At 47.4% G+C, this 13,077-nt stretch overlaps 1 protein-coding gene across 1 annotated transcript in view; it reads right to left on the bottom strand.

Annotated features, from left to right (window-relative positions):
* Window positions 1-10,783, bottom strand: part of FOXN3 (forkhead box N3) — a 208,259-nt gene extending 197,476 nt beyond the window's left edge. Inside the window, exon 1 of the mRNA XM_039382806.1 lies at window positions 10,718-10,783. The gene's annotated coding sequence lies outside the window, so the exon portion shown is untranslated. The remainder of the gene's footprint in view (window positions 1-10,717) is intronic.
* Between the last annotated feature and the right edge of the window lie 2,294 nt (window positions 10,784-13,077).

Here is a 13,077-nt window from a genome sequence, read left to right as displayed (position 1 = left end):
AAAGGAGGGCAACAAGGATGGTGAAGGGCCTTGAGGGGAAGCCAGATGAGGAGCAGCTGTGGTCACTTGGTCTGCTCAGCCTGGAGAAGAGGAGACTGAGGGGAGACCTCATTGCAGTCTGAACTTCCTCACAAGGGAAAGCAGAGGGGCAGACACTGATCTCTTCTCTGTGGTGACCAGCGACAGGACCTGAGGGAATGGCCTGAAGTTGTATCAAGAGAGGTTTAGGCTAGCTATCAGGAAAAGGTTTTTCACCCAGAGGGTGGTTGGGCACTGGAACAGGCTCCCCAGGGGAGTGGTGAGAGCACCAAGCCTGACAGAGTTCAAGAAACATTTGGACAATGCATTCATTCACAGCATTCAAGAACATTCTGTGACTCTTGGGGCTGTCCTGTGCAGGACCAGGAGTTGGATTTTAATGATCCTTGTGGGTCATTTCCAACTCAGGATATTCTATGATTCCTAGTACTAGCACCCAAGAGTGTCCATCAAAGCAAAGCTCTACTTTTTGAATAAAACAAGCCCTTCCCAACAGCCCATGAGCTGAATCCTGCTAGCTTCATCACTGTTGTTTTGAATGAGCAAGAGGTGGGAGGGAAGTTTCTGTCAAAATTAATCAATATTTAGGTGGTTTCCTGCCCGTTCATTCATGTGCTAAAAGTGTTTTTGACAGCAAGAAATCCACTGAATGTAAGCAGGCCAGTAGCAGCTGCTCAAGAAATGACAACAATACTGTGCATCCCTTTCAAATTTCCCCAATGTTCCTATGTTATTAGTGGGTGACAGGAGCTTAAATAAAACATGTGAAAAATGAAAGCAGGACAAATAATTATATTGGTGTAGAGACTTCTATATTGGAGCAATTTTTGCTCCAAATACCGTACATAGACTGTAGGTTTTTGGAGTCAGAATGAAAAACTTTTTTCCACGCTATGTCTTAGGAGAGAGCAGGCTGGTTGGGATCCCTGCTCTTCTGTGGTCCCAGCTCATACCCTCACAGAACCAGCAGTAGCTAAGAGTAGCAAGACTAAACACAATCTCAGAATGAAAATTACTATTAAAAAAATCCTGCTCCAGATTTCAAAGCAATTTCTGAAGTGCTCACATCACACCATAAACAGGCATTCTCATTTGAGCAGAGAACACAAAAAAGCAAGAACGGAGGAAGCCCAGCTTGAATAAACCAAGCGCCGACCACATGGAGAGTGGGCAGAGTCACCGGCTTGGGACATTACCCTCGGAAGGAGAAAGGGCAAGTGGGCAAGACTAATACTATTCTTATCATCAGCATAGCAAAGGCTATTTCATGAAGCCCCTTGAGGAAAGATAACATTGCTTCTCTGTTAAAAAAAGTCTTTGCCACTAGCATTGTAGAATCATACCTTTAGAAAGGGGATCAAGGAGGTATATACTTGTGCCTGGCCCTCTCATCTGCTCCATCCCTTCAGCTCTTCTGTACAACTCTCCAACCTTACAGAAGAGGAGCAGACCACCAGAAAACCTGATCCTACAGCCATGGTCCCTTATCAGCCTGGGTGACAGCTGAGGGCACATGGCCTCCTTGCCAGCCCTTGAGGAACCAGAACAAGGCCATCTCCAGAGCACATGCCAGTCCTCCACCTCCTGGTGACTGCGCAGGACCAGGAGCAGGCATGAGCCCCTCGGCTTTACAACCACAGACAGGCATTGTAAAAGGGGAACTACTGCTTTCTGGGGACAATCCACCTGAGTGACCCATGGTGAAAAGCTTCACATCCATTACTGTGCCTCTGAGCCCACCACATCTTTCCTTGCTTTCCCTAGGAGTCATCTCTCAACTACTTTAGCTTCAAGATGCTCAGCCATTTTTCTCTAATTGCTGTAATGGCAGCAACAGATGCTTTCAATACAACTAGGAAAGAAAGAGATCATTCCACTTGGAAAGCCAAAATGCTTTCTGTTTCTAAAGACACTGACTTTCCAACCCAGGCTGGCTGCCTCCGAGGTGCTGGACTGGGAGATCCCCAGAGTCCTCAATGGGAAATGGGAATGTCTCTATCTGTCAGAAATGGTATCCTGGCTTACAAAAAACAGAAGTATTTTTAAAACATACTTTACTTTTCACTATTTGTGCTGGTTTTTTTTTTTTATTTTTCTTGCCTTAGTACCACTAAGCTGGTCCCATTTCCAGTCAGCCTGTTTCCTGGGCCCCAGGACTGTGAATGGGTTGCAGTTACTCCAGTAATGAGACCTGCTTGTGACCAAAGGTGACCATCCTAAAACACATACCTAATTTCTAAATTTTTTTCTCTTTTTTTTGCTATATTTTATCTCATTTCTCCCACATTTTACCTCATTTTTTCCAATCTGTGTTTTCTTTCTCCTCTCACAAAGTTACTCTGTGGCAAAATACATTCTGAGTGAGATCTCCAGCTCAGTCACAACACAAACTGAAGTTGCAATATTTCCCTCAGACCTTCTTCATCACAGCCCAGCCCTGCTCTTGACTGATGTGGCAAACCAAGGGGAACCCATCCACTGCCTCCCCTGCTCCCCTGTACCCACAGGTGGTTCAGCACTGCCCCACTCCCCCACATGGGCTCTAATACTTGGGGTATGGCAACTGCAGCTACAATGCCAGTATATTTAATCAGAACCCTGTGATTTCCCAGCACCTCTTTGAATTTCCAGAGCAACAACCTGACTGCAGCGCCTCTCCCAGGATCCCAACTGCAGCAGGCACAGCGCCAAGCTGGGGGTCCCCAGGCTAAGCTGGGGCTAACATGGCCACTTCACCCCAGAAGAGTGAGACGCAAAGCTCAGCACAGCACAGCTGTGGCAGCACCACACAGCACAGTGCCCATTAGAGACGCTGCTGTGACCATTCCCAGGACATTAAGGCCTGTTGAACCACTATATGAGACTACTTTGCAACAACAGAAGTGAGGGGAATAATCAGACATACCAGTGAAGATGTAGCTTATTTATAGCTCAGCTTTTCAAAGTTTACTAATTGTAGTAGAAATTACTCACAGCTCATGTCTCTAAAGAAGTCAATGTCATTCCCTTTCTCTTCTTACCTCTGCATAATATTTTATGGGTTTTTTCTATTCCTCCTTCCAGACTGAAAGATGTTTGTCCCTTCTTGACTATGTGAGATGTTGCCTTCTGGCCCTCTTCATCCTCATCCAGCGATTCTTCTGTAACTCCACATCCTCTCCCCCAGCTCCTACCTTGGCCCATCCCACACACACCCCAAACCCATGTGTGATCGTATTCACTCTCACACCAATCGCTACTGTTAATATGAAATGTGCTAATGTGAAATGTGCTTTCTGCCACTGACTCTCCTCTCAGCCAAGCCCGTCTTTCAGCCTGCTTTGATGACATGTCTTCTTGGGCACCTCATCATCAAATCAAATCCAATATAGTTGTAATGGACCTTGTGATCTTCCTTTGCTTGCCCAGCCTCTCTGTCGCTTCTGAACAAGCTTCCACCGTCCCTGTTGCCCAGGCCTATAACCTCTTCCAGTTCCACCATTCTTCAAATCCTCACTCTGCTTGTAATACCCCAGGACAGACCATCAGTTGGTGTAAGTCACTGTAATTCCACTAACTCCAAAGGCATTATACCAATTTACAAGAGATGAGTTTCTGTCCTGGTGCCTCTAAAAGCAAATATATTCTATTTGACAAGTAAAAACCTTCAGCTAGTTCCCTCAAATCTCCTGTATTTATTACTGTGATCCCTTGCCCTCTGGACTCCCAACAGCCACACTCCTTTCAAAACAGGACTCCTCCTAAAATTCTTACATGTCCCTGAGCTCTCCACTGCTCCCAAACTAGAAGGTTCCCTTCCAGTCTCCTGCCTCATGTATCTGCCCACTGCCCACTCCTTAGCCATGCTTGGCTTCTTAAGCCTTCTGAATATGCCTGAAATAATCTGGCATGCTAACAGTATTTAATTAACAGTAATAACAAATCACACACTAAGAGATTTATTTTATGATAAAATAAAGGAAAAAGAAAAAAGAAAAAATAAGGAAAGGAAAGTTGCCATGAAAGTCGAACACCAATTTCAAATTCAGACATAATTAAAAAGCTTGTTTAACAGAAGGTGGGCACACACCTTCAAATTTATGTACTGAATCACCAAGATTACATGTAGTGTTACATGTTATTTGTACCCTCCTAATACCAAACACTGTGCTATCCCAGGTAAGGCACCTAAAAGTTTCATAACCATTTTAATACCAATATAAATCTCTGCTTGAACCAAACATGCCACAGTACAAAATGATGCAATCAATACCACAATAACACATTGCATCTTCACACTCTCTAGACCACATTTAAGCTTTGTGATGGCTGGAGGCTTGGCACTTAGTGGTTCCAAGCTGATCATTGCTGCTATCCTTGCATAAATGTTTCCAGTTTGTAAAAACAAAAAAGCAACCAAAGAAAAAAAAAAAAAAATAAACAACAACAACAAGCAAAAAAACCCCTTACATGTCTTGTTCAATTTACTATCTATTGGAAAAAGAGAAAAGCTCTTTCCAAAAGGCAGAATAGCACCTGCATTAGGGTTTTCCACACCTGGAGGGATGTGAGAGCATGGGGGCAAGATCAGGCCTTTAATGAAAGTGCTAAGGAGTTCACCATATGCACTATGCTAGAATGATAAAACGTTAATGAAATGAAAGTATATTAGTGAATTATTAAAATTTCACTCCTCTCTGCAAAGCACAGAGTAAGAAAAACTCAGTGAAGATAATGATAAAAATAGGATCAAAACATTTGGATCCCTTCACTACCTCCAAACATAAAAGCTTTATAAAATCTGGTGTTAAAATTAACATATTAATTGAGTAGCTTCTACAAATGATCTACTGTAAAATCCAGTTCAAAACGAGTTAGAGTTGGGGGTAAAATGAGACATAATTCAGTTAAATCTGGATGGGTCAGACCTACAACCTCCTCCCATCTCTAGTAACCTATCATAACGCCTCTAATGTCTCTGCTCCTCTCCCCAGCAAGCCTGGCCACCAACTGAATTGACCACAAGAAGCCCTTACTGTGAGCAGGGCCCTACACGGACAGGTCGGGCTGCAGAGTTCATGTCTGTGTGCTGTGCCAGAAACCAACTTTATCCAAGGAAAAGGTTGGCCTCTCTATGAAGCCCAAGAGATAAACCAGAAATCAGCTCTGTACCAGAAGCCACAGAGCTGCCAGGGGTTGGAGAGGGGGGCCTTGGCAAGTCTGGGATGGGAGACAGGGCCACAGGAGACATGAGGCCACTGCTCAGTCCAGCAGGGCAGGCGCAGGTTTGGCAGAGAACTACACTAAAAAGAGCAACAGCTTTGCCGAACAGCATTAAGAAGCAATTTCCCATGAAGCTGCCATTCTGTGAAACGCTTTCCAGAATCTAGCTTAGATTACCTCATATACAAAGTCCTGTCTGTTAGAAAGTCTGGTGTATTCCCCTTGCAACAAAAAGAGGTATGCCCAGACGTGGTGAGTGGGCTCCATCAGCAAACAGGTGGCAGGTAAGCAGTTTGCCATTAGGCTCCCACCAGGAAACCTCATACTCAGTCTGAAAAAACAGTTCAGTGGAGGGTCCCACAACCCATTATGTGGGAGAAAAGCAAAGGAAGAAGCTGGTGTAGGCCAAAACCATCCCACTCCTGAAATAACACCTGTATTTACTTGGTTTTAACCTATTTTCGGTAAAAGATAAAAACATTTGGTGTTGGAAATTTCATTGTATCGGCTTGCATTGATGTAAATTCCTGTTAATGTTGGGAAAAAAAAACACTGTCAAACATCTAAACGGATCTTTCCATTCAGTGGCACCTACCAAGCCTGACCAGAGGTCACAGCCTTGCCATCTGTCTGTCCTGCAGTCAGTGCTGACACAAAGAAAACCATGTCCAGCAGAGACTCTTAGACTACAGACAAGAGAAATAAAAGGAAAGAACGACAAAATACTGTCCAGCATAATAAGTAGAAGTTTCACCTCCAGCAGTCTGTCGAATTTTTGCAGATATTATGGAATAGACGCTCTTGATGGAAAGTTTTGAAAACGTGTCACTTATGTTCCTCCCTGAGAGTGGTGGGGAAAAACTGATCCCCAGCAAGCAAGTGGCCACCAGCACCTGGGCTAACACGAGGGTGGTCCTACCTGACTCAAACCACCTGACAGTTGTGTCCAGCTGTGGTGAGTTTTAGTCATTCTCCAGACCATCCTCACTGGCCACTGCCAGAGCAGGGCTATCCCACTGCTTCATGCCCATCCTGAAGGGGAACAAATAGGGCACAGGGAGCTTCACTTCTTTGTGGGCTACACAGGCACTCAGAGTACAAACTTTTGGCTAGACAACCAGCTTCAGCCCAGATCAGGTAAAAGTCCCAAGGGTGCTAAAGGCACCTCAAGTCTTACAGCAAGGTTAGGGAGGGTTTTGAGTTGCCTTGATGCCTGGCAGCTCAACTTCAGGCACCTTAAATGGAGAATAATTTTCAAAACCTAGGCAAGAATCACTTCCCAAAAAATGCCCTGCCTTCCAGAGCTTCAGGCCAGTTTCTCAGAATCAGCTGATCACTTCTGAAAAAACACAGCTGTAAGTTTTACATTTAAATGAAATGCTGCTTTGTGGGAGTCTTTCTTTTTTTCCTTTTTTTTCTTTATTTTGTTACAATTTTACTTTAGCTTGGTCATAAAAGCAGGTAACAAGCCAAATGCAGTTTCATTACAAATATGTCAAAATTGTGGCCAAAGTCGTGCTGCGTTGTTTTACATCTGAAGTCATGAACTGGCAAATTCTAGCATCAGCCAGGATAGTCCCGCTCCAGCCCAGCTTAGGCTTCTGGACAGCCCTGGCAGCTTCTGCCAGGAACAGCTCTTAACACCAAGACATCTCCTACACCAAACCTCACTACTTGAAGCTATTTAGCATGCCAGACAGCTTCTTACAAGTTTATGTAACTTTCCCGCGATTCCCCCTCAAAACCCTCTGCAAAAGTTCAGCTTAACACCATAAAAACTCTGTTGTGAGCTGACATCAGAGAAATGTTTATTTCCCTGAACCTCCCTGCTTACTAGAACACACAACCTAAACCTCAGTGCTCACCTTTGGTCTTGACCTTCGTCCAAAGCCGTGTCTAATTTTACAAGCCTCTAACCTGGCATCCCAGCCATGCCACACTGGGCAGGGACCAGTAAATTACTGGCATTTTCTGGAACCACTGCTTATATTCTCACCCCGGACCCCATATCCCAAACATGTACACACTGCACTCGTGCATTAGCATGAGTGCACTCAGGAAAGACAAACACATTTTCAAAGTTTTAATCCATTAGCAATCACTAATTAAGGGGCAATTAATTTGACTCCAAGCTCTGCTCCTAATTTTCCTTGCAACTTTGTGCAGTCCATGTAAAATGCTAAGTTTCAGCTTCCTATGCTTATACAACTTCTGTGGATATTAGAACATTAATTTCTCTAAAGTGATTTGTGATCCATGATGAAAGGCAGTTCAGAAGTGTAAGGACTGCTCCTATTAGTAAAATAACTGGTGTATTTTTTGATCTTTCATTCTAAAAGGGGAAGAAAAAGAAAAGCCTATCTGAGTACCAGTAATGAGGCTCAAAAGGTATAAATTGCAAATTTTGAAAATGTAGCCCAGAGAGGCTGGTGGGGTGTTTTTTATAACAGCAAAAAATAGTAGGACAACACAAGCATTTAACTTCTTGTGTTTCCCTTAGGAATGTTGGACATCATAAAATTTTTACAAACTAAAACCATTAGAGATAAATAAAGTAGCACAGACCCAGAGGCTGATGAAGGGTAAATCTAGAAGGTACCCAATCCAGATCATTTCCTTCAATGTGTAAAAACAAGTAACTGACACACTTCCTGCCGGCAAACCTTCCTGCCGATAAGGGTGCTCCCAACAACAGGAAATTCACTTCTAGAAGCAAGCACACTTTCGCTACCAAGCCAAACTTTCTCCATTTGAACTCCTTAGGAATTAAAAGCCACATCTGGCTAATCAGATGTGAGCTGGATTAATTAACTGCCCAAATCCCTAAGCCTTTCCTCGACAAAGGGAGGGAGGTCCCACCTCCTGCACCCCAGTGCCAGCCCAGATGCCAATGGGGAGTCCTCAAGCAGATGTAGGTGCTGCTCCCCCTGGATCTATCATCCTTTCAGCTTGCTCTGCCTGCAACCAAGTTTTAAAGATAGGCCTTGGGTTTTTCAGATAGCAAACTGAAAAATTTTGCTTTGTGTGGAGAGGGCACTGGGCACCTTCACCTCAGCACCCAGCAGAATTTACCTCCTGATCTGCAAGACCTGCTCACCTACTTTTCTTAAGAAATAATAATGCAAAAAGTGAAATATGCAAGCAAAGAGGTAACAGAGGTCAAATCGGTCATTTAAGATTTCAAAGTGATGATTTATACAGTGGGCAAAACACTCAAGTGCTATTTCTCAGCTTGGTCACTGCAAAATGAAGATTAAAGGGAGCAAGAAGAGGAAATGTTTTGGAGAAAATGCAGTGAATACTCAAAGACATCTCTTCATCACAAACATCTGAAATCAACGGGTGATGCCCAAGAAAATAAGCAAAAACATTAACACCTTTCTTTTGAGTTTGCTGTGAAATACTTCTCCTGTGCTCCAAAAGCAAAATAGATCTCTCCTTTCACACGTGATAAACTTTCAGTAATGCAGCAAAGTAAAACTTCAATTTACCACAATATTAGTCTGATTTTCTCATGCTGCATTCAGCAGCAATGAAGTATATTTTATTCTCATATCTCTGCTTTTGTTCTCAAATAGCATGCTATAAACCGAACTATGTTTTTTTTTTTGTTATAAATAATTGCACAGGGCTTCCTAGAGCCATCTGCCACTTTTTTTTTTTTTCTTTATAGGTGAGGCAGATCTGTGAAATGGCCTGAACATTCAAGTTTGGGAGATCAATCCCAATTTTCTCTGCCAGGTCTATAGATTCCCACGGAAAGAAATATGGCCTGATCATTTGACTAAAAAAGTGTCATCCCTTATTACTTTTGGCTTTTAAAAGTAACTGGTCCTGCTGCTTTGAGCCTTTCCTCAGATTCCCCAGCAGCAGGACGGGCTGGGGCACAACACCCACCACAGGGCAGCCCGGTGGGCACGGGCAGGTGGCTGCATCTCTTTCCTTGGGTGGAAAGTGTGGGACAATGTCTGGAGAGGAGAGAGAGGCGGCAGTACGAGGTTTTATTGTAAAATGACCTTGATTTGACAGGCATGTTCTCAGGTTTCAACAGATGCTGTGGGAAAGGCAACAGCAGCCAAAGCAGTCTGCAGGCATTTCTGATGATATGCAGACTTTTTTCTTTTGCCTATTTTTTTTTTAAATACATGGGAGAGGGGGTAGTCTTCTCAGTTTCCATGACAACAGAGTCTCCACTTGTCTGTTATTAGATACCATCCGCTTCCTGTGTCTAAATTTTTAAACCAATCAGAAAAGTGTTTATAGATTTTGCAGCTCCTGGGACAGTCCCTCTCCTCCAAGAGAGCTACTTTAATGACACGTAACGCTCCGACAGCCAGGGCTGCAAGGCCTTATATTTTCGGCTGCAAAGTAATCACAGTTTATGCTGTTTAACGGCTGATACGTGAGCTGTGCCGGAGAAAACTGGGGGTTTGCTGCCCGATTTACTGTGCCCGTAACAGACGTTACCATGCCAGATTTAAAAAAAAAAAAAAAAACCATAAACTCATTTTCATTGTTTGCTCATTTTTTTTCCGATTCCCCCCATGAAACGGCAGGATTACTCCGTGCGTGACAAGCGACCGCCTCGGCGAGGCCGTTATCCCACCAGAGTATCGGTCCGCCCTGACGTAAATGGATCCACGGCACAACATCGCCTGCTGCAATTAAAGTTTCGGCAAACTGGGCTCTAAGAGCAGCCGCGCTGTAGCCATGCGAGCCCACTTACACAGGCATATCTTTGATGATGTAAATAATACCTGGCCGCAGCACAGTCGGAAAGTCAACAAGGAAATCCTTCCCCAGGGTGCAGGGACACCCGCATACATTGTGAAGGAATTAACACAACGGTAAGTCCAGTTAAGTGAAGAGCCAGCACTGAAGACCAGCAAGCAACGGGGAGCTGTTGTGGGAAGGGGAAAATCCCTTTCCCAGCAGCTCTGATAGACCAGCATCACCGGAGGATGCCCTTCAGGCGGGTGAGCAGGCACAGACGGAGCCCGGGAAGTACCGAGCGGCTTCTTCCCGGGCGGGGATCCAAGGCGGGCGGCACGCAGGAACAAAAGGGAGCGGCGGGGGGGCCGCTGGCCGCGCCGCTGCCCCAGCACCGCCAGCCGAGCCGGGGTCGGACCCGCGGGCCGCGCTGTCGGGACACAGCCCGCCAGGGATGCGACCCGGCGGCCGCCCCGCAGCGGCCTCGGCTCGCCACGGGTGCCTTTCCCTTCCCTTCCATTCCCCGCCGCCGGGCTGCCGCCTCCGCGTCCCCAGCGCGGCGGGGCTGCTCGGCGGCGGGACGGCGGCGGCAGCGCGGGGCAGCCCCCGACAGCGCCCCGGGGCGGCGCCGCTGCCCGCCTGCGACGGCGGCCGGGCCAGCGGCCCCAAAAGTTTGGCCGGCGCTCCCTGCCCCGGGAGGGACGGGGCCGGCCGGGCGGGCACCCGCGCACGCTCCCGATGACCCCGCGAAGCGCCCCCGCGTTACCTGTGCGCGCGTCCCGGCGCTCCCGCCGCCGCGGGGTGGTGGGCACTCCCCGCGGCCGCCCCGCTCCGCGCCCCGCGGCGGGAGGCAGCCGGAGGCAGCCGCAGCCCGCGCCGCCGCTGCCGCCCCCACCCCGCCCCCGGCGGCGGCGCCGCGCCCCGCCGGGCCCTAGCGCCGCCCGCCGCCCCGCCCCGCCCCGCCGGGCCGCCCCCCGCAGCTGGCGGCGGAGACCCGCGCCGGGCTTCCCCGAGGGAAAGTTCGCGAGCGGGAAGCCGGCGGGGACGGGCTGCGGGATGCTGTTCCCGCAGGGGTGCTTTCCTGCGGGTGCGCGGGGATGCAGCAGCCCCGGGCAGAGGGAGGGCGGCGAGTGCCGGTCCCACGCGTTCTGTCCCTTTCCCCGCAGGAACCCTCTCTGGCCCGCCCTCCCACTGAGGCCTGGCCCGCCTGACCCGGCCACCCGCCACCCGGAGGGACACGACCCCCAGTGAGTGCCCGCTTGACTCAACTGCCTTTCTTGGCCATTGCACTGTGACTGCGAGTGGCCTTCATGCCACCGGGACCGGGCTCCTACGTGTTGAAAACCAGGACATGCAGAACTAAAACTGTTATTTTAGTACCATCTTAGCCACTGGCGGCCGCAGCCAAGGCCTGGCAACTCCTTGTACCATGTTCTTTCCAGCTGAAAGCAGAGCAAAGTCAGAATCACAGAATTACACAATATGCCAAGTTAGAAAGGACCCACAAGGATCACCGAGTCCAACTCTTAGCCCTGCAGAGGACCATCATCAGGAATCACATCGTGTGCCTGAGAATATCATCCAATTGCTTCTTGAACTCTGTCAGGCTTGCTGCTGTGACCACTTCCCTGGGGAGTCTGTTCCCAACCACCCTGTGGGGTGAAGAACCTTTTTCTAATATCCAACCTAAATCTCCCCTGAGATAACTTCAGGTCATTCCCTCGGGTGCTGTCACTGGTCACCACAGAGAAGACATCAGTGCCTGAAGAAGATCCCCATGCCAGAAGAACCTGCACTGCCAAGGATGCACCTGCCTCCTCCTCCTCCTCCTCCTTACTCCTTTGACTCTTTGCAGCCCTCACCATAGTTACCTCCAGCTCCCGCTCCTGCCTTGCTCCTATGAAAGGAGATGAGGGGGAGCTTTGGGCTGAACTGGGGCCTGTCTGCGAGTGCAAAGGTTGGCATGGTCTCAGAGGGAGCTGGTGCCATTGGCACTGCCACACACCTGGAGACTGTCAAACCTGTAAAGCACATTTAATTATTAATTTTAAGTTTAGCTTCCTCCAACCAACCCTGTAGAGTGACAACTCCACGTACATGCGATTGCTGTACTGATTATAGGAAAAGCCTATCCCTTTAGATTTATTTTGTCATAATGTGGGAATGATTGGTTCAGGATGGGATGAGTTGGGGTTTTTTTCCCCAAAGGGGTACATTCTGTCCTGGACAGCGAGCCTGGACATAGGGCAGAATGAGAGCTGTATCCTGCCAATCCTTTTTGCTGCCTATCTGAACTCCACTACTCTACTGTACAGGGCTACCAACCCTAGATCAACACGAAGACCCAGATTTTGCACCACTATATTGCAACCTTCAGAGGTCAACAATGCACAAAAGCAGCAACTCCCAATTTTGATGATGAGATTTGGAAAAAAAAAAAAAAGGAATGGGGTTTTCTATCTGTATCAAGTACAGCTTTACTGGGAAATGATGGAAACATTGTTCCTCTGCCCTTTTTTCTTGTCGTCTCAAAGTGGCTTTTGAAAAGCCAGCATAGGTTGGAGTAGCAGCTCAATCTTTTCATTTGTAAAAATTGCTGGCATGAAACTTCTCCCTGCCCCCACTTTAGTCCTAGTTATATGCCTGAGCATTGCTTGTCTGTGCAGATGGCAAAACCTCCTGTTGATTCCCTGATGCTCGCCTCTTCAATGGATGGACGGGCTCAGTTTATTCCAAAGTGAAAATAAAACCCTGGGGTTTCCTGAGCAAAGTTACAGTTTTCATTTCGTAGGTGGTTTTGGTGGCATGGAGACAGAGGCATTCCCATCCCACAGGATTCCTGTGTAAGGCACACAGGTCCCTCATTCGGTTCGGTTGAAAGTTTTCTACTGACTGCTCTGCAGCATGACAGAGGCCGTGGCAAGAGAGATCAGCCCTGCCTGCTAAATGCCCTTCCAGCAAAGCACTGACAGAAAATCAGAAGCTGTGGAATAAACCCAACCCTAGGATCCTTTCCAGACTTGTTTCTTGATTCAGATGGGTAGCCACTGGAGTGGTGGCCACTAGAGATGCTCTCAAAGCAGAAACAGCTGATTAAGTTTTAGTGACAGCACCCCAAGAGTAGCT

This window comes from Pipra filicauda, unplaced genomic scaffold (genome assembly GCF_003945595.2).
Source record: "Pipra filicauda isolate LSUMZ 115617 unplaced genomic scaffold, ASM394559v2 scaffold283_size971201_pilon, whole genome shotgun sequence".
Taxonomy (NCBI): Eukaryota; Metazoa; Chordata; class Aves; order Passeriformes; family Pipridae; genus Pipra; species Pipra filicauda.
This window is presented reverse-complemented; position numbering and strand designations above follow the sequence as displayed.